Below are 24,989 nucleotides of genomic sequence, written 5' to 3'. Positions count from 1 at the left end.
ACTCCAGTTCAAATTGCAGTTCTAACATGTCAGGCACAGCAGCACTCAGTGGTGGCCTAACTTCATTCAGGCCACGATATTCTACTGTTAGTCTCCAGTCGTCACTAGACTTACGCACTGGTGAAATTGGGCTGTTAAATATGAGTGAGTCTTACTGATCGCACCCTGGCTCTCCAGTTCACAAATCAACTTCTGGATAGGAATCAAAGAGTCTCAGTTGGTGCGATATTGCCAGTGATGCACCGTTGTGGTAGCAATTGGCACCTGCTGGTCATCAACCATCAGCAGTCCTACAACAGAAGGGTCATCTGAAAGACCAGGCAAAGCAGACAGCTGTTCAATATTCTTATTGTCCAAGCTGATATGCCAAATGCCCACTGATACCCTTTCGGGTCCTTAAAATATCCTCTCCTGAGATAGTCTATGCCAAGAATGTACGGAGCATCTGGACCAGTCACAATGGGATGCTTTTGCCGTTTTTTTTCCAGTTAGGCTCATTTCAGCCTCTACAACAGTCTGTTCTTGGGATCCCCCAGTCACTCCAGAAATACTGATCGATTGTGTTCCTTTTTAGTTTGGGGGGATTATCGTGCACTGAACACCAGCGTCCACCAAAGCTTTGTACTCCTGGGGGTGTGTTGTACCAGGCCATCGCATCTGCACAGTCCAGTAGACTCTGTTGCCCCTTTTCTCCGCATGGCTGGAGGTAGGACCCCTCTAATTTCTGTTTTGCACAGTCTCTGTGTATGAAGTAGAGGTTCCTTCAAGAGGATCAGAATCTCTTCTACGCCTTCTGGAAACTGGAGCAGCCATTTTCCTAGGTTTTTTTCCTGTTAACTCACATACTCATATACTGAAGTTCTGAGGTGGGTCTTCCATTCCATCTCGTCATGTTTTCTCCCTGGTCACGGAGGAAAAACCACAGTGTGCTTCTTATTGTGGACTTCTTCTGTCCTCTCTCTTGAACAAGACCAGTTTCTCTTTTAGTGAATTTTCCTTTCTTCTTCTAAGTAACTGCACTTTTCTGAATTTGGCTGCATGTTTTTGCAGACAGGAGCTGATAAATGGAAGCAATGGTATGAAGAAGAGACCCAGGTTTAGATTTATTGCTATGACAACCAAGGTTGCTGATAAAAATGCATGTCCCATAAGTGAGAGGGGCATATTTGCAAGGAGGGGCGAACTGAACAGGTGACTAAAATAGACCAACTGAGTATTCCATCCCATCCATGTATACACCCTATAAAAGTGGGAGATCACGAGGGTCTCGCTCTCTTCAAACATGGCCAGCATCTGAAGAGGACCCTGCCTGTCGTCCGTGCAATCTGAGGCCTGGTTCCAGACCCTGCACCCCTGAATCCAATTCTGGTTTGCTGCGTATTCCAGCCCAGGACTTTTGGGTGCCTGCCCTGCAGCCACTGGAGCAGTGCTGACTCCGCCACTGCGCTGCAACAGTGTCCTGGTTTTGTTAAAAACCAAGTTTCTCTTTTAGTGAATTTGCCTGTCAGCTAAAGCCTTCATATTATCTGCATTTTCCTGAAGAACCAGATACATGTTTTGGTAAACATAGCAATGGAATGTGAAGTTATTGATAAGCATGGATGGACATTTCGCAAGAGGGGCAACGGGAAACAAGTGACCAAGAAACTGACCAGCGAAGTATAATATCCCATTCACGTGAATACTTCATATAAAAGTGGGAGATCACGAGGATCTCGGCCCTTTTTTTCCCTTTTGCTTATGGCTGACATTAGGAGAGGACCTTGCTAGTTGTCCCTGCGAACTGAGGCCTAGTGACAGACTGAATCCAGCTCCGGTTGGCTGCAGAGTCCAATCCAGGACTTTGGGTGCCGGCTCTGCAGTTGCTGAGACTTTCAAGATTGGTTTTGTATATTTTGTATTATTTTCTCTATTCTTATTAGTAGCATTAGTAAAACATTTTTTAATTTTTCCAACTCTCTTCTCTCTGAAATTCTGTTCCTCCCAATCACCTGTTCTTAGTGGGAAGAGGGGAGAGGGGTGGGGCTGAAGGCTGAAGAGGGGGAAGATGGGAGTTAACAATACATCTGCCACGGTTTTATTGTCACCCCGCAATCAAAACCCTTGACAGCCAGGAAATTCAAGATTGGTTTTGTATATTTTATATTATTTTCTTTATTAATTAGTAGCATTAGTAAAGCATTTTTAACTTTTTCCAACTTGCAAGTCTTTCTCTCTCTCTTTTCCTCCTATTGCCTTTCCTTGGCGGGGTGGGGAAGGGGGTTAACAGAGAGCATCTGCCACAGTTTATTGTCACCCTGCAGTAAATGGTGATAGCCACCCTTGCAGTAAACCACTGTCACCTGTGCTCCCACATTCTTCTTATGGTTCCTCACCTTTCCAAGAGGTAAACACCTGCACTGTGGCCTCATGAGCTGAAATGTTGGGCAATCCACATAATGGAAAAGAAACATTCCCTGTCTCACATTTAATGCTGCAACAATTTATTCTTTCCTCTCTCCCAACTTCCTGACCGTTCTTGTGAGGCTCTGCAGCATTCAGGTGGGCTTTCACAGCTGGAAAGATGCTCTGGCCACAGAAAAAAAATGTTTAATTATCTGAACCAACTTTACTGCTGCTTCCACAGGCAAGGCACTGATTTTATTTCAATGGATTCTTTCTAATAAAATGAATGTAAATAAACTCTCTGTGGAAATGTGATACTCAGCATCATAAGACCCAAGCTCAATTAAGGAACAGGGAGGTTGTTTTGCTTTTATTTGGAGGTGGTAGGAAGGGACCAGTAGATAGAAAGCTGAAGCATACTCTTCTCTTGAGATTTGGAAGTGAGCCGGCAATGTGCACTTGCATCCCAGAAGGCAAATCGTATCCTGGGCTGTATCAAAAGGATCATTGCCAGCAGGTCAAGGGAGGTGATTCTGCCCCTCTACTCTGCTCTGATGAGATCCCTCCTGCAAGCTCTGGAGCCCTCAGCACAGGAAAAACACGGACCTGTTGGACAGGGTTCAGAGGAGGGCCACCAAGATGATCAGAGGGATGGAACACCTCTCCTGTGAGGAGAGACTGAGAGAGCGGGGATTGTGCAGCCTGGAGAAGAGAAGGCTCTAGGGAGCCCTTATTGTGGTCTTTCAGTACTTAAAAGGGGCCTACAAGAAAGATGGGGACAGACATTTTAGAAGAGTCTGTTATGGTAGAACAAGTGGTAATGGTTTTAAACTAAAGGAGAGGAGATTCAGGCTAGACATGAGGAAGAAATTGTTTACAATGAGGGTGGTAAAGCACTGGAACAGGTTGCCCAGAGAGGTGGTAGATTCCCCATCCCTGGAAACATTCAAGGCCAGGCTGGATGGGGCTCTGAGCAACCTGATCTAGTTGAAGATGTCCCTGCTCATTGCAGGGGGATTGGACTAGATGACCTTTGAAGGTCCCTTCCAACCCAAACTACTGATTCTATGATTCTATGATTCTATGATTATTTGAGTAGCAGTACACAGAACAGGGGGAAGAGGGAAGCTGAAGAAGTAGGATTACTGTGTGTGAATTATCTGAGCTGTGCAGTTATTTGCCAACCTCTTTCACCAAAGCTTCACTGTTATTAAAGGACATCCAATTAGGATATGTAATGAAGCAAATATATTCTCAGACTTGGAGGACTGTACTTGCTAATGAGCAGCATCCTTATATGTTGCTCAGTATATTTAAAGTAGTGGTGATTAAAGGCACTAAAAGTAAATCTACCACACGTTCCACTATATGATGTTATCTATCATCAGGTTTAGTGGCCAGACTGAGACATTTCAAGCACAAGAGAAATTATATTTATAGTGATGTCTGTGGATGGGTTTCTATTAGATGGAGATTTGTTATTGAACTAGCCGGGCCCAAAGGAATTTCAAGGTCACCTCAGAAAGCTGAAAACAGGACCTGCTGTGGGAGTGAAGCAGTTCTGCAGCAGCAAGGCAGCAACATGACGTAAATCAACAGACCTATCAGCAGTGAGACTCCAGCGCATGGACAGCTCGTGAACATAGATGATATCCAATTAGTGAATGCATGCTTGGAGCGTGGACGCGTGATCAGGAAATAACTGCATATATAAGGAGGCTTGTTTCTGTAATAAATGGCTTTGCGTGATTCACATTGTATCGGAATGCTGAGTCCTTTATTCGCTCCAAAAAATGGTGACCCCAACGTGATACTCTGAATGGCATCTCACTACGATCGGGAAAAAGCCTGGAGCGGCCCAGCTGGAGGCGGTTCAGCTGGACTGAAGACCAGATGGAGGCATCCGGATGCCCCGGGGATAAATTCGTTGACAGATCACCAGAAAAGGTGAGCGGCTGGGGGCAGGAGGAGGGAAGAGTGAAGTTATGGATCAAAATGTATTTTCTGAAGAACAAGCCGTAGTTAAGCTCCTCCTGCATATTTTTCTGTGAGAGGACTTAAATATGAAGAAAGTAACATACATAGACTGTTAGTTTGGTGTAGAACTAATGGCTGCCCGGGAGAAACCAAGAAGCCTTTTAAATGTGAACTTTGTGACGATATAGGGCAGAAATTATGGGATAAGGTCAGCAATGGAGATAAAGAAGCTAAATCATTAGCAACTACATGGAACCTTATAATTACTACTTTAAAATATTTTAAGGCTGAACGGTCTGCTGCTGCTGGAATTTTTGCAGAGTTGCAGCCTGATAAGAATCCTGAAAATCGCTATGAAGCTTACCCAGTTCATGTCTTTGATACCTTATTTCATCCCCTGCTGTGCCTTCGGCGCCCCGATGGCTCAGCAGTCCAGGGAGGGGGGAGGAAAAATGCCAACTAATGATTCTCCAGCACCGTTCAAGTCCACGTTATCTGATGACTCGGATGAAGATGAGGGTTTGCAGCATTTTCTTGAAAAGTTAAAAGGAAAAAGAGTATGTGTACGTGTTGCCCCGAGATCAGAGAAAAACCATGAAAGACTCAAGCAAAATTAGACCTATGCAATGTAACAGCTATGGATCATTTAGGACAGAACGATGGGGATTCATTGAAAGGGGCGGGTATCCCCTTAACTGTTGGAAGAGACACTAATTGGCACACCACAATTACAGGTGCTATTAGTTCCTGAAATCCTGAGGCAGCCAGCAGGCCTCACATATCAAGCTATGATAAAGGTGCCTGAAACCAACAAAGCAGCCAAATCATTTGCAACTATTAATCAGGGTCCCAGTGAGAATTACATGCAATTTATTGACCATCTTCAAGAGGCCATCAATAAGCAGGTTGAAAACTTAGAAGTTAAGGACACACTGGTATTGAAATTAGCAGTAGAGAATGCTAATGTTTGCTATCAACATGTTATCTGCGAGTTTTACAGTACATATTATGTGCTTCTGTGTATTGCCTCTCTGAAAATCAAGCAGCTTGTCAGGAATGTGAGTTAATTGTTTTACCGGTTGTTGTTAAGTATACGGTAAAACCTTCTCCCCACTTTTCCCACTCGCACTGCAAGCGGCCCTGTGCTTCCCCCCCTCCCTCCCTCTTCTCAAGGTTTTTACTTACAAGATGGGGTCAGGAATGATTGTTTTCAGTCGTGTTCCTAAGAAATTAGTATTGGGAGGTGTTTTAGAACATAGGAAAGCACTCAGAGTTATGAGGAAGGAAGATCTTGTTAAATATTGAAATCAGCTAAATGATTGGGAAAAGTGTCCGGAGAATAAAATCTTGAAGTATAACACTTTGTTGCAATTAATGTTGTTTTTAAGGCGAGAAGAGCAAGACAAAATAAATCTCTACAAGAGATCATTAAATCATTTCAGACAGTTTTACAGGCGGAACATTTTGAACTTCAACAAGCTGAGAGAGAGTTAACTGATAACACACAGGTCACAGTAAACTTGCTGAAGTCTGCAAGATGCTTTCTTTATTAACCTGTTTTCTTTGTAGGTATCTATTTAAGCATATTACTGTTTCAATAAGTTTTTGCGTGTTATATGGTACAGTAAATTCACAGACTGTATCACAAGAATCCATGGATCCAAAATGTACATTTTGTGATAATACAGAAGATAATGAATAATTTAGCTCTTAGCTGCGTGAATGTGGTGGTGAGATTTTGTGTGTGATAGCCGTTACTTTTCTTTCTAGCATGCTAGCTTTATTCCAGCATTCAGATTTGCGCAACTCTGTGACGGGCTGTGTCTCATCTCAATGTGCTGGATTTGGCTTTTTTGTATGCACACCAGGTAAAGAATCCTGGTTTTGGGATAACAGTTGTAGCGCCCCAGATGAGACACTAATAAAAGCCTTGCCCAGTCCAGCTTGCTGTGTCAGTGGGGGGGTGGTGCTGATGGGGCTCCAGCGTGCACTGACCTGTTTTGTCAAGGAGACACAGCTGTATCTCTGCCTGGCTGAGAAGTAAGCGGTCCAAAGGTGCAATGCAAAAATTGAGATATTGTCTTGATTAAATGTAACTGTGATCCATCTGCATATTTAAACTTAGTGTTTGGTTTGCATATCTGAGCTCAGTATTTTAATTTGCATATTTATATTTGGTACCAAAAGAATTTTGTTTGGGGAGATAATTACAAAATTGGAACCTGTTCCGCTGCTAAAATACCACCTTGCTCCCCCTTAGGATGCATCCTTAAACATTAGAGTAATTGCTCATATTGTTATCTAATAATTTTGAGACCATAAAAGAATTTAAGTTGTTAAACTCTGATTCACATTGAATTTATGTTCTAGTTTGAGGTATGGGAAATAAAAATAAATGCTATGATGGATGTGAACTTGGATGAGGTTGTATTCGAAAGCTGCTAAAATATGAACTGATTTGGATTTAGGAAAATGGAATAATGGATTGATGTTTAATATGCTGTTTTTTGACATCTGTAAATTGTAAAAGGTAAATGGGGCTGAGGAATGTAACTGTTGCTGAGCTACTTGGAATTGCATATGAAGTAAATTATGGCTGGAATGAAATGGGAAAACAAAAAAGCAAAATATCACAGGCCTGCATTTGAACATGAATTTCAGGCCTGTGTTAAGCTGCAAGATAAACTCAGCTCATTGTAACCGAGGCGTTTGCCAGAGCCTCGTACTTCGTACCAGCGATTACGCCACCTGCGTGGCCTTGGCTACATCTGAACTGCAGCAAGAAGAGAAAAAGGAAAAAAAAATGGAAAAACCTGGCTTCTCGCTTTTAAAGCAGCGAAAGAGGGGGGGGGTTCTCCCCCCCCACTGCAGCGATGTTGTAATACTGAATGGAGCAGTCTGAGGGTGAAATTTAAAGGCATCCCTAGCAGATCCGTAGTTCTAATGAAACTGGGAAATTAAAGCAAAATTTTGTTAATAGACTTATTCTGTGGTAACTAGTTGTAAAAGACTTCTTAGTAAATTCACCATGATAGTTTTTGAGATCGTGGGAAAGAAAGAAAGACCGTTTTCTGAGACCAATAGAATGCCAAATTTGGAACAAAGTTTTACCATATGAATTCTTGTATTTGCCAGAAAGCCCTCTATCTCTCTTGGCTCAAGATTTGTTAAGTAAATTGTAAGCTCAAATAACGTTTTCTGAGAATTCTGTTTAGTTGCATAGCCTACAAGAAGCTGCTTGGATGGTGCAGATCTGCTTGCTGCAAGTGAGAAATCTCCAAGGAAATTTCAAATGCTGTATTTCCACCAGTATTAACAGCCAATGTTTCGATAAAGCAAATACTACACTGATAGAAACGAAACAGGACTTTGATCTGGTAAGGGAAAACAATATCCAATAAATATGACAGCCAAAATGGAGTTAGAAACTTTGAGAAATAAATTTATGACAATCTTACAGGCTGACTGCATTCGATTGGACTTGCAGATTTGTCTATTTATAGCTACAATATAGTAACAACCTGTGGCTATTGTGGGACAGTATGATGAGAATGCTTACAGACTGCTATACCAATTGTTACTCTGATCAAGAAATGCAGGGAATGAATTTAAGTCTGAATAGGCCATGATCCTTTTGTCATATATGTAGTATTTGTGAAATTTAATTCTGATTTTTTTTTTATTTGCAATCTACATCCTTGTAAATTGCACTAGCTGGTTTTCTTAACAGCACAGTTTTTGGCATGCATAAATGTAAATTGCTGCAGAACCTGCAAATCTTTAACATCAGGTCACAGACCATACTTGTATCTGGTCTCATCCTACATGCTTGCACAGTTTTTGTTGATGGTTCTGGGAAGTTTCATAAAGCTGTAGTGGTCTGGAACGAAGATAACAATTGGCATAATTCTGTAAAAATTATTGAAGGTTCAACCCAATTAGCAGAACTTGGCGCAGCTTTACATTACTTAGAGCTTTTTAAGGAGGAACCTCTAAATTTGATTTGTGATTCTGAGTATGTAGTCAAGGTCCAATGCACTTATCTGATTCTGAACTGGTTTTGTTTTGTTTTGTTTGTTTGCTTTTTTTAAAAAAGGGGGAAAGTAGGGGAAACACCAGAAAACCAATTGTCAAAAGCATTGTATGTGATGAAACACTTTGCAAGTATGACCCAAAAACATGCTAAATCAGAAAAAACCTACATTAGTTACGGTCAAATCACTAGTCAATGGTCAGTGGAAAAGGCCCCATCAATTGATAACCTGGGAAAAAGGTTATGCTTGTGTCATTACAGGCCAAAGATCAAAGTGGATTCCCACGAAATGGGTCAAGCCATGGCTGAAAAAAGACAACAAAGATTCAATGGATGCAGATGGACAGGAGGGAGATAAGTTGTGAGGTCTGTTTCAGATGTAAACCGTGGATCCTAATTTAGTGTTATAGATGCTCATAGACCTAGTGGTCTAGAAGCCTATTAGCAAGCAGGTGGTGTACCTTCTGTAGAGAATGGTAACTTGAACAAACAGCAGGAAAGCCAAAAGGATGATATTACACTTAGATAATCAATGCAAAGATGAGGTAAAATTGTGAGACATTCCTACCATAGTATCTACTGCACTCTTTCTCCCTGATCTAGCAGCTGATGAAGCTTTAGGAGACATATCACAGTTAAGCGGTTGGTCTCTTAAATAGGTTAATCTAACTTCTGAGATACTAACTCAATTAATAGTAGATGTTGATGGTATTACACATGCTACTCTACAAAATCGCACATAGATCTTTTAACACTAGGTCATGGTTGTGAAGAATTTGAGAGAATGTGTTGTATTAACTTGTCTGATCCTTCTGAATCTATTCATAGTACTTTAGACAAACTAAAACAGCATGTTAAGATTGTCATAGTAGAATTAGGGTCTGACAAATAGTTTAAAAGTTTGGGAATAGGTGGGTAGTTGTTTGATCTTATTAAGTAAGGCTTAACTGCATTATATGTAATTGTAATTATGTTGTTAATCACGTGTTGTATGTTGCAAAAAGGGGGAATTGTGGATGCGTTTCTATTAGATGGAGATTTGTTATTGAACTAGCCGGGCCCAAAGGAATTTCAAGGCTACCTCAGAAAGCTGAAAACAGGACCTGCTGTGGGAGTGAAGTAGTTCTGCAGCAGCAAGGCAGCAACATGACGTAAATCAACAGACCTATCAGCAGTGAGACTTCAGCGCATGGACAGCTCGTGAACATAGATGATATCCAATCAGTTAATGCATGCTTGGAGCGTGGACGCGTGATCAGGAAATAACTGCATGTATAAGGAGGCTTGTTTCTGTAATAAATGGCTTTGCATGATTCACATTGAATCAGAATGCTGAGTCCTTTATTCGCTCCAACAGATGTCCTCTAGGATTTCACTGAAAGCCATATTTTTGTAGGCTTTTGAGCTACAATGTAGAATCTAGTACTGCATACTGTAGCTGTCCTAGGGAGACAAATTACAAGCTGGCATTACTGGATCCACCAGAGATGTTTCTGGAGCCAAGAAATCCTCTGCTGAAATCTTCAGTCTGCTCAGGCATTCCTTGATGGCATTCCTTGACAGAACCCTATACTGAAAATTTCAGGGCACTGATAGGTGTAACCAAGAGCATCACAAAATTGGAACTTACAGAGAAGCTCAGTCTGAGAGAGGGCTTGGCACAGATGGGAGCTGACTAAGTGAGAGGCATTCCCAAAGCTGCAATGGCATCTGGCACTGTGGGAACAAGAATAGCTATTTTCAGATAATAAGACTTGTTAAGGAAGCTTCAGCAGTGGAGGATTTATAGGATGGAGGAAGTCTATGCTCTGCCAGGGCCAGGGCTACCTGTAGGCATGGGCAGAGGGAGCAGCACCCCCAGGGAGCTCTATGTCAAAGTGTGCAGATGAGTGGCTGCAGCCGCTTAGGAGGTAAGAAGGCCCAGCTGAGTGGTGCAGCACCAGCATCCACTGCTCATTGCCTCCATCACACAGATCATCTCTTGCTTCTGATAACAGGGCAGGGGAGGTTTTAATGTTTTGAGTTTTTTGTTTGTTTGTTTTGTTTTTGTTTTTCCAGAATGAGCAGCTCCTATCCATGCTGTTCCCTCTCCAGTCCACTGTGGACAATGAAAGCTCTACTCCCTCTGGCTCCCTATGACAGCAATGCCTCTCTCCCCTAGAAGTGGCCTCAACTCCCCAGCCTTACAGCACTTGCTGTGGCAAACTGACAGTGCATCAAAGCATGGCACTTTCAGAGGGCAGGAAGAGTATGTATTCATTATGATGGAAACAAAAAGGCACAGATCTTTTTTCTCTGGCAGACCTGCCAACTCAGCGACTTCGGGTACTGGCCAATCAGGTGCCCACTCAGCTGACAGCCTGCAGAGCAGAACAGAGCATTTGGAGCCAGCACTGCAGACACTCCACAGGGCAGAGAAGTCACTTTCTGCATCTCCAAGTCCAGATCAGACTGGACAAGCCCAGAAAGCAATCTAAGCCTGACTTAGCATCATAAAGAAGGCAGTGAGGTGTGTGAGTTTTGGTTTTGTTTTTTAAAAACAGAAAAAGCCTCACTCCAATCACCACCTGCACAAACCAATATTTCAGCTATTAAGAATAGGTGTTTCCAATCTCAAAAGAGAGGATAGAAAAAGTACACAAAACAGGGCACACTGTGGGTTTTTTCTGTGTGATAGATAGTAGAGAAGACATGAGGAGGTGGGATGGAAAACCTACCTCAGCACTTCAGGAACGGGTATGTGAATTTAAAGGAAAAACTGAGGAAAATTGTTTCCAGAAGGGTTAGGAGACATTCTGATCCTCTTGGAGGAACTTCTAATTCATATCCACAAAACGTGAATAACACGAATCCATTCCTTGATGCCTATTCGAGGGGCCCTGCCTCCACTCTAGTGGAGGAAAGGGACAACAGAGTTTACTGGACTGTGCAGATTTGATGGCCTGGTACAACAGACCTCCAGGAGTATAGAGTTTTAGTAGACACTAGTGTGATGGACACAGTATGCACCTTGTTATGCCTTAAACATCTGTTTTTTGCAACTTCTGGCAGCAAAGAATAGAATAGTTTTGGGCCCCTCATCATAAGAAGGACACAGAGGTACTAGAGAAAGTGCAGAGGGCGAAGAAGTTAGTGAGGGGCCTGGAGCACAAGTCTGATGACAAGCAGTTGAGGGAACTGGAGTGACTCTCTGTCAGGCCGGGAGATAGGCAATTCAGTGCCCTTTAACACAGTGTCACCCACTATGAGCACTCAGTTTCTTTTTATGGTAACCACAGCTTGCTGCTGGTACAGATTCTCTTTGCAGACCTTGCTCATAACTGTCTGCAGCTGTTAAAGCTTCATATCTGTTTACGGTTGTGATGCTGGAGGGTGGAGACTAAGGTGGATCCCTGATTTTTGCAGGTCACCAGGGTCCAAGGTGCCTCAATCTCAGTGCTGTCTGCTACATTTTCAGTGATGTCTGCTACAGGAGCATGGTTCTGAAACCACCTATCTCCATCTTAGCTCTTCTAATACTGTGTAGTCTTTTGACTGTTTCTTGCAACTCAGCCACCTGATGTAGCAGGTCATCCACCTGTGCACACCCTGTGCAGGTACTTTTCTCCGGGAGTAGGGTGTTGTCACTCCTTGCAACCTACAGCTTCTAGTGAAGTCTCCTTCTTTACTGTTTCCTTCTGGGTGGAAGCATGAGTCATCTTAGGGGCTTTCCCTGTGGGAGCACTGTTTTTAAGATGTATGCGAGTACTCATCATTATGGCAGAGGACTAGAGTATGACCTTGGGCTGTGGACCTATGAGTAACCTGCAGCACCCTTCCTGCATGCTCTGCCTGCATGAAGAGCTGCACAAACTGCCACACCCCTGTTTGCTCACCCTGTTTGCTACACTCCTGGTTGCCTGTGCTCCCTAGAACTGCGTTTAAATCTCCCACGATGGCTCTTAGTGTCGCGGTTGAGACAGACAAACGACATAGACCAAGTTCTTAAGTACAAACAGCAGTCTCCATTTATTGCCACAAATGCCTTTTTATATAGTCTTTACCAGCTCAAGTGTCTTTTTGCTATTGGTTACAAGTTGCAGTAGTAACATCTCATTGGCTATTTTGAACCAGTCACTGGATTTTTTTGATGGTTTCTTCACAGTCAAAACAGGGGCCCATAGAGAAGCAAGGAGATTGTCCTCGAAGTCACAAAGCTGGTCAGCCACATCATTCAAACTTTGTATACCTGTACTTGTTGCCAGGAGCAACCGTGGGAGGTTTAAATGCCCCCTAGGGAGCATGAGCAACCAGGAACATGGCAAAGAGGGTGTGGCATGCCAATCAGGGCATGGCATGGCAGTTCGTGCAGCAGTTCACACAGGCAGGGTGCTGAAGGCTGCTCATAGGTCCACAGCCCAAGGAAGTGCTTTAGGTCTCTGCCATAATGGTGGGCACTCACCTCAGAGTTAATAAGTGCTCCTGCAGAGAAAGCCCATGAGATGTCTTATGTTTCCATCCAGACAAAACCAGTAAGGAAGATTTCAGTACAGGTGGTAGGTTGCAATGAGTGACCAGACACTTCTCCTGGAGAAAAGATAAATGCCTGCATAAGGTGTGCACAGGCTGATGATGCATTACATCAGGTGCCTGAGTTTCAGGAAACAGTTAAAAGGTTGCACATTATTAGAGGAGCTGAGATGGAGATAGGTGGTTTCAGAACTGTACTCCTATAGCAGACAGCACCGAGAATGAGACCCTGGCAACCCGCAAAAGCAAGGCTCCATCTCAGTCTCCACCCTCCAGTATCACTACCAAAAACACCCTCCGTTATCACTATCAAAAACAGATATGAAGCTTTAAAAGCTAAAGATACCAACGAGCAAGGTCTACAAGGAAAAACTACCAGCAGCACACAGTGGATACCATAAAAAGAAATGCAGGGTGCTCATAGTGGGTGACACTCTGTTAAAGGGCACTGAAGCGCCCATCTGCCAGCTTGACAGAGAGTCACATGAGGTATGCTGCCTTCCAGGAGCTAAGATCTGAGATGTTGGCCAGATGATGGCACAACTTGTCAAGAGCACAGACTACTATCCACTGCTACTCTGTCACATGGGCAAGAATGACACTGCAAGCCAGAATCTGGGCAGAATCAAGGAAGACTATAAAGCCTTGGGGGTAAGTGAAAAGTACTGGTGCTCAAGTCATCTTTTCCTCCATTCCTCCATTTTCCTCCAGTTGGAGGAAAGGGGGAAGCCAGAAATAAATGCATAATGCATGTTAATTCTTAGCTTCGTGGCTGGTGCCATCATGAGGGTTTCGGCTTTTATGACAATTGGACATTCACAGATGACTATAACTTGTTAAGGAGGGATGGAATCCACCTGTCTAGAAGAGGCAAGGGAATCTCTGGCAGTAGGCTGGGCAACTTAGTAAGGCAGGCTTTAAAATGAAGGACTTGGGGGGCAGGGTCCAAAGTGTCAGTGCTCATGGAATCACATCCAACTGGAGAATAAGCCAGGCCAACCAGAGCAGCGGCAAATATTCCTTAGCTGCCTCCCAAGATGAGAACCAGAAAGCCAACCACTTCAAGGGTATGTATGGTTATGGTGGATCCTTATGCACTCCTCATGGGAAAACCACATCCTCGATTACTTCTCTGAAGTACCTGCACACCACTGCATGCAGAATGGCAGAATGGGGAATAAACCAGAAGAATTAGGGATCTATGTGCAGTTGCAGGACCATGATCTCATTACTATTACAGAGACATGGTGAGACAGCTCACATGACTGGAATTTTGTCATGGAAAACTATGTACTTTTTAGGAAAGTTAGGCCAGCAAGGCAAGGTGGAGGAGTTGCACTTTATGTGAGAGAGCAACTGGAATCTATCAAACTCGGGGGGGAGGGGGGGAATGAACAATGAGTCAAGAGTTTATGGGTAAAAATGAAGGGGCAGGCTAACAACACTGTTGTGGGAGTGTGTCCTGGTTTTGTTAAAAACAAGACCATTTTCTCTTTCAGTGAATTTTCCTTTCAGTTAAGTGCCTTCTAAGTAACTGCACTTTTCTGAATTTTTTGCCTGCGTGTTTTTCTCGGACACTGTGCTTGGTGCTGATGTTGCCAAGGTCAAGACCAATGGAATGCTGAAGAAGCCTCATGTTTAGATTTATTGCTATGACAGCCAAGAATTCCACACATCCCATAATTGAGAGGGGTGTGTTTGAAGAGGGGCAGACAGAACAGGTGACTAAAACTGACCAACTGAGTATTCCATCCCATAATCATCATACCCCCTTGTCACGGAGGCACCCCGAGGTTAGTTTAAGGGACAACAGGGTCCAAAACAACTTTTATTAAACCGGTGAGAAACAGGGTTTTAGCACTCCAAAAGTGACTTAAATACAGGTTCGGATATCAGTTGAGGAAAATTATTAAGGGGCAGCAACTAATACAACAGGCGGTCCACAGAGTGCATGCACGTGGCTTCACCAAAACAATGCCGGAGCCGTCCCTGAGTCCGGGAGGAGTACACACTTGCCTGAACACGGTGTGGGATTATTTTAAAGAGATACATGTACTCGTAGTGAGTCCGGAAAGTGTACACTTGTGATTCTGCGAGGGTAAATTTATAATACACTCGCAATCCTGCGAGGAGAAATACACATGCAAATGTGCACGGAATATTACACGTGCTTATGTGGAAGCATGGGAGAAAAATACACTCGCGATTGTGTGAGGAAATAATTTATACACGTGCTTGTATTGAGCACGAAAGTTACACGTGCAAATGTGCACAGAAAGTACACGTGCTTGTATTAAGCACGAAAAGTATGCGTGCAAATGTTCACGGAAAGTTACACGTGCTTATGGGGAAGCACGGGAGGAAAATACACCCGTGATTATGCGAGGGTTAATTTTACACGTGCTCATTGAGCACGGAAAGTTACACGTGCAAATGTGCACGGAAAGTATAAATACACTCGCAATCCTGCAAGGAGAAATTTTACTCACACCCATGGCGGCAAGGCAAGCGGAGTCTCCATCCTGGGGGGGCTCTTGGCGGCATCATCTCGCTCGTGCTCCGAGAGACCCGCGACAATGGGCGGAGTCTCGACGAGAGTCCTGTTTTTATAGGCTGATCAGATCTGACTGTAGGCATTCTAGAAGCTTCTCTGCACCCCCACCCTGGCTGTGGGGTGCCCCTGAAGCTTCCAAACATCCCCCACACTGGCTGCGGGCACCCAACGGCTCAGTGTGCCTCGGCACTCCCTTCTCCTAATGGCCCTGGCCAGGGTGCTCTGGGGCCAAACAAAAGAAGCTGTTAGCCTCAAGTAGCAGAGAGAGGGAGATGTGTCTACTCCTTCCATACTGAAGGAGGGAAGGGGAGAAAGGGGGGTTTGCATCCTGCCACACCCCTATATAAGAGGGTCATCATGGGAGCCAAGCTCTCTTCGACCATGGCCGGCATCTAAAGAGGACCCTCTCTGCGTGCCTGTGATACTAGGGCCGAGGCCCTGCAATCCCTGCATCCAGTTTCCAGTTTGCTGTGAAGTCCCACCCATGACTTCCAGATACCTGCCTTACAGCTACTGGAGCCACACCAGCTCCACCCATCCAGCTCTGCTGCTGCTGGAATGACACCAACTCCATATCAAGCATTCAAGATTGGTTTTGTATATTTTGTATATATTCTCTATTTATTAGTAGCATTAGTAAACCCCTTTAAAACCTTCCAACTTGAAGTCTAAGTATCTCTTCCTTCCTTTTTATCTTCCTTATCATCTTTCCGATCTAAAGGAGAGAGTGGAGGGAGGGTAAAGGGGGTAACAGAGAGCATCTGCCACAGTTTATTGTTGCCTTGCATTAAACCTTGACAGGGTGTTTACTACAGGCCACCTGATCAGGAAGATGAAGTTGATGAGGCTTTCTACAGACAGCTGGAAGAAGCTTCACAAGCACAAGCCCTGGTTCTCATGGGGGACTTCAAACACCCTGACATCTGCTGGGAAGACAACACAGCTAAGCACGCACAGTCCAAGAGGTTCCTGCAGGTCACTGATGACAACTTTTTGACACAGGTAGTGGAGGAGCCAATAAGGAGAGGTGTGCTGCTGGACCTTGTCCTAACAAAGTTAGAAGGACTGTTTGGACATGTGATAGCTGGGATCAGCCTTGGCTGCAGTGACCATGAGATAGTGGAGTTCAGGATCCTGTGTGGAGGAAGTAGGGCAATAAGTAGGACTAAAACCATGGATTTCAGCAAGGCAAACTTTGGTCTCTTCAAGGTTCTACTTGGAAGAATCCCATGGGATAGGACTCTAGAAGGTAGGGGGGTCCAGAGAGCTGGCGAATATTCAAATATCACTTCCTCCAAGTACAAGATAAATGCCTTCCTATGTGAAAGAAATCAAGTAAAGGCAGCAGGAGGCCAGCATGGATAAGGAGCTTCTGTCAAAACTCAGATGGAAGAAGGATGTTTATGTAACATGGAAAAAGGGACAGACCACCTGGGAGGAATACAAGGAGGCCATTAGAGTATGCAGAGATGCAGTGAGAAAGGCCAAGCTCCACTTGGAAGCAAATCTGGCCAGGGATGTCAAGCACAAGAAGGGCTTCTTCAAGAACATCAGCAGCAAAAGGCAGATTACAGAAAATGTAGGTCTGCTGCTGAATGTGGTGGGTACCCTGGTGATGGATGATACAGAGAAGACAGAGTTACTGAATGCCTTCTTTGCTTCTGTCTTTAACACTAAGTCTGGGCCTCAAGAAGAGAGAAAGTCTGGACAAAGGAAGACTTTCCCTTAGAATCATAGAATAGTTTGGGTTGGAAAGGACCTTCAGAGGTCATCTAGTCCAAACCCCTGCTAAAGCAGGTTCACCTAGAACAGATAGCACAGGAATGTGTCCAGGTGGGTTTTGAATGTCTCCAGTGAACAAGACTCCAGAACCTCTCTGGGCAGCCTGTTCCAGTGCTCTGGCACCCTCAAAGTAGTTTCTTCTCATGTTTAGATGGATCCACCTATGCTTCAATCTGTGCCCATTGCCTCTCACCCTATCACTGAGTACCACTGAAAATAGTCTGGTCCCCTTCTCTTGACATCCGCCCTTGAGATATTTTTAAGCAGTGATAAGATTCCTCTCTCAGCCTCCTCCAGGTTGAACAGACCCAGCTCTCTCAGCCTTTCCTCATAAGAAAGATGCTCAAGACCCTTAATCATCTTTGTAGACCTCTGCTGGACTCCCTTCAGTAATTCCTTGTCCTTTTAAACTGAAGAGCACAGAATTGGGCACAGTACTCCACATGCAGCCTCACCAGTGCAAAGGGGGAGAACAATCACCCTCAACCTGTTGATCACACTCTTCTTAATGCACACCAGGATACCATTGGCCTTCTTGACCACAAGGCCTTCTCCTTGTCTGTTGTTAACAGTCTTGCTCATCGGGGGTGATACACTTTCTTTGACTTTTCTGGTTGATGTACTTGTAGAAGCTCTTCTTGTTATTCTTTGTGTTCCTTGCCAAGTTCAGCTCTAGCTGCCCCTCAGCCTTCCTGAACCCATCTCTACACAACCGGGCAGTGTCCCTGTACTCTTCCCAGGATACCTGTCCCTGCTTCTACCACCTGTGCATTTCCCTTTTGCCCTTTAGTTTGACCAGCAGGTCTTGACTCTTGCCTTCTTTGCCCGATTTCTTACACCTGGGGATCACAAGCTCTTGTGCTCTATGGAAAGCGTCCTTAAAGATCTGCCAGCTCTGTTCTGCTCCCTTGTCCCCGAGGGCAGTTTCCCAGGGGGTCCTGTTGACTAACTACTCGAAGAGCTGGAAGTTGGCTTTCCTAAAATTCAGGGTCCTGACTTCACTCTTTGCCTGTCCCACATCCCTCAGGACTACGAACTCCACAAGCACATGATCACTGCAGCCCAGGTTGCCTCCAATCTTGACATCACCGATTAGCTCACTTGCATTGACGACCATCAGGTCCAGTATTGCATCCCCCCTGGTAGGGCTGCCTATTACCTGGCTTAGGAAGTTATCCTCAGTGCACTCCAGGAGTGTCCTGGATTACCTACAGCTCACTGTGCTACTTCTCCAGCAATTTTTATGGTGGTTGAAGTCCCCCAGCAGGAGAAGAGCCTGTGAGCACGATGCCTCCTGTAGCTGGAGTAAGAAGGCTTCATCAATAGTTTCCCCCTGATTGGGTAGCTTGTAGCAGACACCAACCACAAGGTTTCCTTTGCTGCCTCGGTCTCTGATTCTCACCCATAAGCTTTCAACCTGCTCATGGCTATTCTTGAGAGACAGCTCTTCACACTCTCTCCATCTCTTGATGTAGAGGGCAAGTCCTAAACCCTTCCTTCCTTGCCTGTCCCTTCTGAACTGCCTGTAGCCATAAATAGCCGCATTCCAGTCATGGGATCTGTCCCACCGAGTTTCAGTAATGGCCACTAGGTTGTAGCCTTCTAGCAGCACAGTGGCTTCCAACACCTCCTGTTTGTTGCCCATGCTGCATGCATTCATGTGGAGGCACTTCAGCTGGGCTCTCAGCCATGTCACCTCCTTAGGGGAATGCCCTCTAATTCCTTTGAAGTATTTCACTAGTGTTTCCTTATGGCTTCTATTACCTCAGGTCCCCCTAGCTCATCTCCATAAGACTTTAAGCGTGCTCCGGTGTGGCCAACACATCTTAAGGACACCTTGGTTGAGGAGGATCAGGTTAGAGATAATTTAAGCAAACTGGACACCCACAAATACATGAGCCTTGATGGGATGCACACACAGGTGCTGAGAGAGCTGGGAGATGTTATTGCTAAACTGTTCTCCATCATCTTTGAAAGGTCTTGGAGAATAGGAGAGGTGCCTGAGGACTGGAAGAAAGCTAATGTGTCCTGGTTTTGCTAAAAACAAGTTTCTCTTTTAGTGAATTTGCCTGTCAGCTAAAGCCTTCATATTAGCTGCATTTTCCTGGAAAACCAGACACATGTTTTGGTAAACCTAGCAATGGAATGCAAACTTATTGATAAGCACGGATGGACATCTCGCGACGAGAAACAAGTGACCAAGAAACTGACCAACTGTGTATAACATTCTATTCACGTGAATACTTCATATAAAAGTGCGAGATCACGAGGATCTCGTCCCTTTTCCCTTTTTCCTTATGGCCGACATTAGGAGAGGACCTTGCTAGTCGTCCCTGCGAACTGAGGCCTAGTGAGAGACTGAATCCAGCTCCGATTGGCTGCAGAGTCTAATCCAGGACTTTGGTTGCCAGCTCTGCAGTTGCTGAGACTTTCAAGATTGGTTTTGTATATTTTGTATTATTTTCTCTATTCTTATTAGTAGCATTAGTAAAACATCTTTAATTTTTTCCAACTCTCTTCTCTCTGTCCTTCTTTTCCTCCCAATCGCCTCTCCTTAGTGGAAAGGGGGGAGAGGGAGTGGCAAAAAGGGGGAAGTGGGGGGGGAAGAGGGGGTTAACAATACATCTGCCAGGGTTTTATTGTCACCCCGCAATCTTAACCCTCGACAGATAATTTGGCGCCCAACGTGGGGCAAAGAGAAAGGGGTAAATTTGAAGATTTTTGGCTTTTCTACTGCTCTGACGTACCTTTCAGTTTTCTTGGCACGGTGCCAACTCATAGAGTTGTGATACTCGCGCGTCTGTTTGCTTTGGATATTATTTAGTTGTATTAAGGCAAAGTGAATTACACTGATTTAAAGATGTTATGGCATAAGTTGTATCAGTTATTTTCTACATTGTGCTCACTGATTCCATATCTGTGTTGGACCTTCTTTTTAAATCGAAGTATTCATTATATAACAACAAGGAACTGGAAAATGGTCATGATGATACTGTGTGGTTTGTCACTGGTTTATTTCATTATACTGCAGCCACTAATGAATTTCTACTCGCTTCTGCTTCACCTTGAAAAGCCTCCAGGAGAGATTAAAGAGCAGTACGGCTCTGTGTTTGCTAATTGGTCAAGCGAATCTTTAGAAAGGCTGACTAACAATACTTTCGTTTATTCGCTAGGACAGTTCGCAAATGTTTTAGAGAGCTTTGAATATCCTTGGAGTTTTGATAGAACTGTGATGGTGTTATCTGGTTTGCTGAATGTGTGTCAGTTTGTGCTTCTGTTAAGAGAAATGAGGTTCAACGGGAGGTTTGCGTCTCTTTGTTGTCCTGAGATTTGCAGTGCGTCTTCGGAAGCTTTAGCAAAAAGCACTCCGAGCCGCTCGAGAAAGAGCAAAACAGCAAAAGCTGCCGCTGCAGCCACTGCCCCCCCAACGGCGGCTTCGCAGGCTGAAGCTACAGCTCCTCCGCAGAGTTCCTCTGCCAAGGTCGCTGCAGATAACAGTACTTCTCCAGCCTCAAAGGCTAACAAGGCAGCCTCCCCTTCTTCACACACTGGTCACTGTTTCTGCTGTAACCACAGTAATCACTGTGACAGTCATTCCGACTCTGGAAATGAATCAAATGATGGTGAAGCCATATCAGCATCAGTTGCTGGTTGTAAGAAAGTCACTAGAAAGACTACCCGTGCAGTAGATGATGGCACAGGGCCAACATCAACCCAAGGTGCATCATCAGGACAGGGAGGAGATGAAGTGACCACCACTCGGTCCTTTTCTCCAGGTGAGCTGAGAGATCTGCGAAAAGACTTTAGTCGTCGTGAAGGTGAGAATATTTTAACCTGGCTGCTCCGATGCTGGGACAATGGGGCAGAAACAATTGAATTGGAAGGTGGTGAAGCCAGGCAGCTGGGATCTCTGTCAAGAGATTCCACCATTGATAGGGCAATTTCAAGAGAGTCTAATGCCACTACCCTCTGGACCCGACTCCTGGCAGCTATGAAAGTATGATTTCCCTACAAGGAAGATTGTATATGCACGTTAGGGAAATGGAATACTATGAAGAGAGGTATTCAGTTCCTGAGAGAATTAGCTGTGCGAGAGATTATCTATTTTGGACCAGACAGCCAAGAGGGGACAGATCCAGATAGAATCAATTATACACGACCTCTGTGGCGCAGATTTGTACAAAGTGCACCACCTGCATATGCTAAGGCATTGGCAGGAATGGTCTGGACAGCTGGAGGTGTACAAGATATTACTGAAGTGATTGAGCAGCTCCAGAACTTTGAGGACAGCCTTGCTGGTTCTCTACAGGCTTGTGTCTCTGCTGTGGAGAAACTGTGTGAAAAATCTGAGGACCGGTTTGAAAAGCTGTTGCAAGAAATCAAAGAACTCAGAGAAGACACGTACCATTCACGACCTGCACAAACCTATGTTTCAGCTATTAGGAAAAGGCGTTTCCAATCTCGAGAGAGAGGACAGAGGCAGCCCACAAAAAGAGGTTCACTGTGGTTCCTCCTACATGAGCGGGGATAAAACATGAATAAGTGGCATGGAAGACCTACCTCAGAACTTCAAGAACGAGTACGTGAGATAAAAGGAAAAACTCCTAGGAAGGTGGCTGCTCCAGTTTACAAAAGGGGCAGAAGAGATTCTGATGCTCTTAAAGGAACCTCTAATTCACACCCAGAGACTGTGCAAAACAGAAATTAGAGGTGCCCTGCCTCCAACCAGGTGGAGGAATGGGATAACAGAGTTTATTGGACTGTACAAATACGATGGCCTGGTACAACACACCTCCAGGAGTACAAAGCTTTAGTGGACACTGGTGCTCAGTGCACAATAATTCCTTCTAATTATAAAGGAACGCAATCCATCAATATTGTTGGAGTGACTGGGGGATCCCGGGAACTGACTGTTGTAGAGGCTGAAATGAGCCCAACTGGAAAAAACTGGCAAAGGCATCCCATTGTGACTGGTCCAGATATTCCATGCATCCTTGGCATAGACTACCTCAAGAGAGGGTATTTCAAGGACCCAAAAGGGTATAGGTGGGCATTTGGTATAGCAGCTGTGGACACTGAGAAAATTGAACAGCTGTCTGATTTGCCTGGTCTTTCAGATGACCCTTCTGTTGTAGGACTGCTGATGGTTGACGATCAGCAGGTGCCAATTGCTACCACAACAGTGCATCGCCAGCAATATCGCACCAACCGAGACTCTTTGATTCCGATCCAGAAGTTGATCCGTCAATTGGAAAGCCAGGGTGTGGTCAGTAAGACTCGCTCACCTTTTAACAGCCCAATCTGGCCAGTGCGTAAGTCTAGTGACGAGTGGAGACTAACTGTAGACTATCGTGGCCTGAATGAAGTTAGGCCACCACTGAGTGCTGCTGTGCCTGACATGCTAGAACTGCAATTTGAACTGGAGTCAAAGTCATCTCAGTGGTATGCTACAATTGACATTGCTAATGCATTTTTCTCTATTCCTGTAGCAGCAGAGTGCAGGCCGCAGTTTGCTTTCACCTGGAGAGGCATTCAGTACACGTGGAATCGCTTGCCCCAGGGGTGGAAACACAGTCCTACCATCTGCCATGGACTGATCCAGACCACGCTGGAGCAAGGTAAAGCTCCGGAACACTTGCAATATATTGATGACATCATCTTATGGGGCAATACAGCGAAAGAAGTCTTCGAAAAAGGTGAGAGAATAATTCAGATTCTTTTGGATGCTGGTTTTGCCATAAAACGAAGCAAGGTCAAGGGACCTGCACAAGAGATACAGTTTTTAGGAATAAAATGGCAAGATGGCCGTCATCAGATCCCAATGGATGTGATCAACAAAATTGCAGCTATGTCTCCACCTACTAATAAAAAGGAGACACAGACTTTCTTGGGCATTGTAGGTTTTTGGAGAATGCATATTCCTGACTACAGCCAGATTGTGAGCCCTCTCTATCAAGTGACTCGTAAAAAGAACCAATTTGAGTGGGGCCCTGAACAACGACAAGCCTTTGAACAAATTAAGCGTGAGATAACTCATGCGGTGGCCCTTGGACCAGTTCGGACTGGACTAGATGTTAAAAATGTGCTCTACACCGCAGCCGGAGATAATGGACTTACCTGGAGCCTCTGGCAGAAAGCACCAGGAGAAACCCAAGGTCGACCCTTAGGTTTTTGGAGTCAAGGATACAAAGGATCTGAGGCCAACTATACTCCAACTGAAAAAGAGATACTAGCAGCATACGAAGGAGTTCGAGCTGCTTCAGAAGTGATCGGTACTGAAGCACAGCTCCTCCTGGCACCTCGACTGCTGGTGCTGAGCTGGATGTTCAAAGGGACGGTTCCCTCTCCACATCATGCAACCGAAGTTACGTGGAGTAAATGGATTGCATTGATCACGCAACGAGCTCGAATTTGAAATCCCAATCGCCCAGGGATCTTAGAAGTGATTACAGACTGGCCAGAAAGCAAAGACTTTGGGATGTCTCCAGATGAGGAGGAAGTAAAACGTGCTGAAGAAGCACCACCATATAATATTCTTTCAGAGACTGAAAAGCAGTATGCACTGTTCACAGATGGATCCTGTCGTCTTGTAGGAAAACATCGAAGGTGGAAAACTGCTGTGTGGAGTCCCACACAATAAGTTACAGAAGCCACTGAAGGACAAGGTGAATCTAGTCAATTTGCAGAAGTGAAAGCCATCCAGCTGGCTTTGGACATTGCTGAACGAGAGAAGTGGCCAATACTTTACCTCTATACTGACTCATGGATGGTAGCAAATGCCTTGTGGGGGTGGCTACAGCAATGGAAGAAAAGCAACTGGCAGCGCAGAGGCAAACCCATTTGGGCTGCCACACTGTGGCAAGACATTGCTGCTCGGCTAGAGAGCCTGCCTGTGAAAGTTCGTCATGTAGATGCTCATGTGCCTAAAAGTCGAGCCACCGAGAAACATCTAAACAACCAACAAGCAGATCAAGCTGCTAAGATTAAAGTAGCTGAAGTGGACTTGGACTGGCAATATAAAGGTCAACTTTTCCTTGCTCGGTGGGCCCATGATGCTTCAGGGCATCAAGGTAGAGATGCAACATATAAATGGGCTTGCGATCGAGGGGTGGATTTAACTATGGACACTATTTCACAGGTTATTCATGAATGTGAGACTTGCGCTAAAATCAAACAAGCGAAACAGTTAAAGCCTGTATGGTATGGGGGGTGATGGTTAAAGTATAAGTATGGAGAAGCTTGGCAGACTGATTATATTACACTTCCACAAACACGTCAAGGTAAGCGTTATGTACTTACAATAATGTCACTCCAGTCTTCAAAAAGGGCAAGAAGAAGAACCCAGAAAACTACAGGCCAGTCAGTCTCACCTCCATCCCTTGAAAGCTGATGGAACAATTCATTCTGGATGTCATTTCTGAGCATGTGGAGGAAAAGAAGGTTATCAGCAATCAGCATGGGTTCACCAAGGGGAAATCATGTTTGACCAACCTGATAGCCTTCTATGATGGTATGACTGGCTCAGTAGTTCAGGAGAGAGCAGTGGATATTGTCTACCTTGACATCAGCAAGGCTTTTGACACTGTCTCCCATAACATCCTCATAGGTAAACTCCAGAAATGCGGGTTGGATGAGAGCACTGTGAGATGGATTGAGAATTGGCTGGATGGCAGAGCTCAGAGGGTTGTGATCAACGGTGCAGAGTCTGGTTGGAGGCCTGTAGTTACTGGGGTTCCCCAGGGGTCAGCA

Source organism: Columba livia, chromosome W (assembly GCF_036013475.1).
Source record: "Columba livia isolate bColLiv1 breed racing homer chromosome W, bColLiv1.pat.W.v2, whole genome shotgun sequence".
In the NCBI taxonomy this organism is placed as follows: Eukaryota; Metazoa; Chordata; class Aves; order Columbiformes; family Columbidae; genus Columba; species Columba livia.
Note: the sequence above shows the minus strand (reverse complement) of the source record.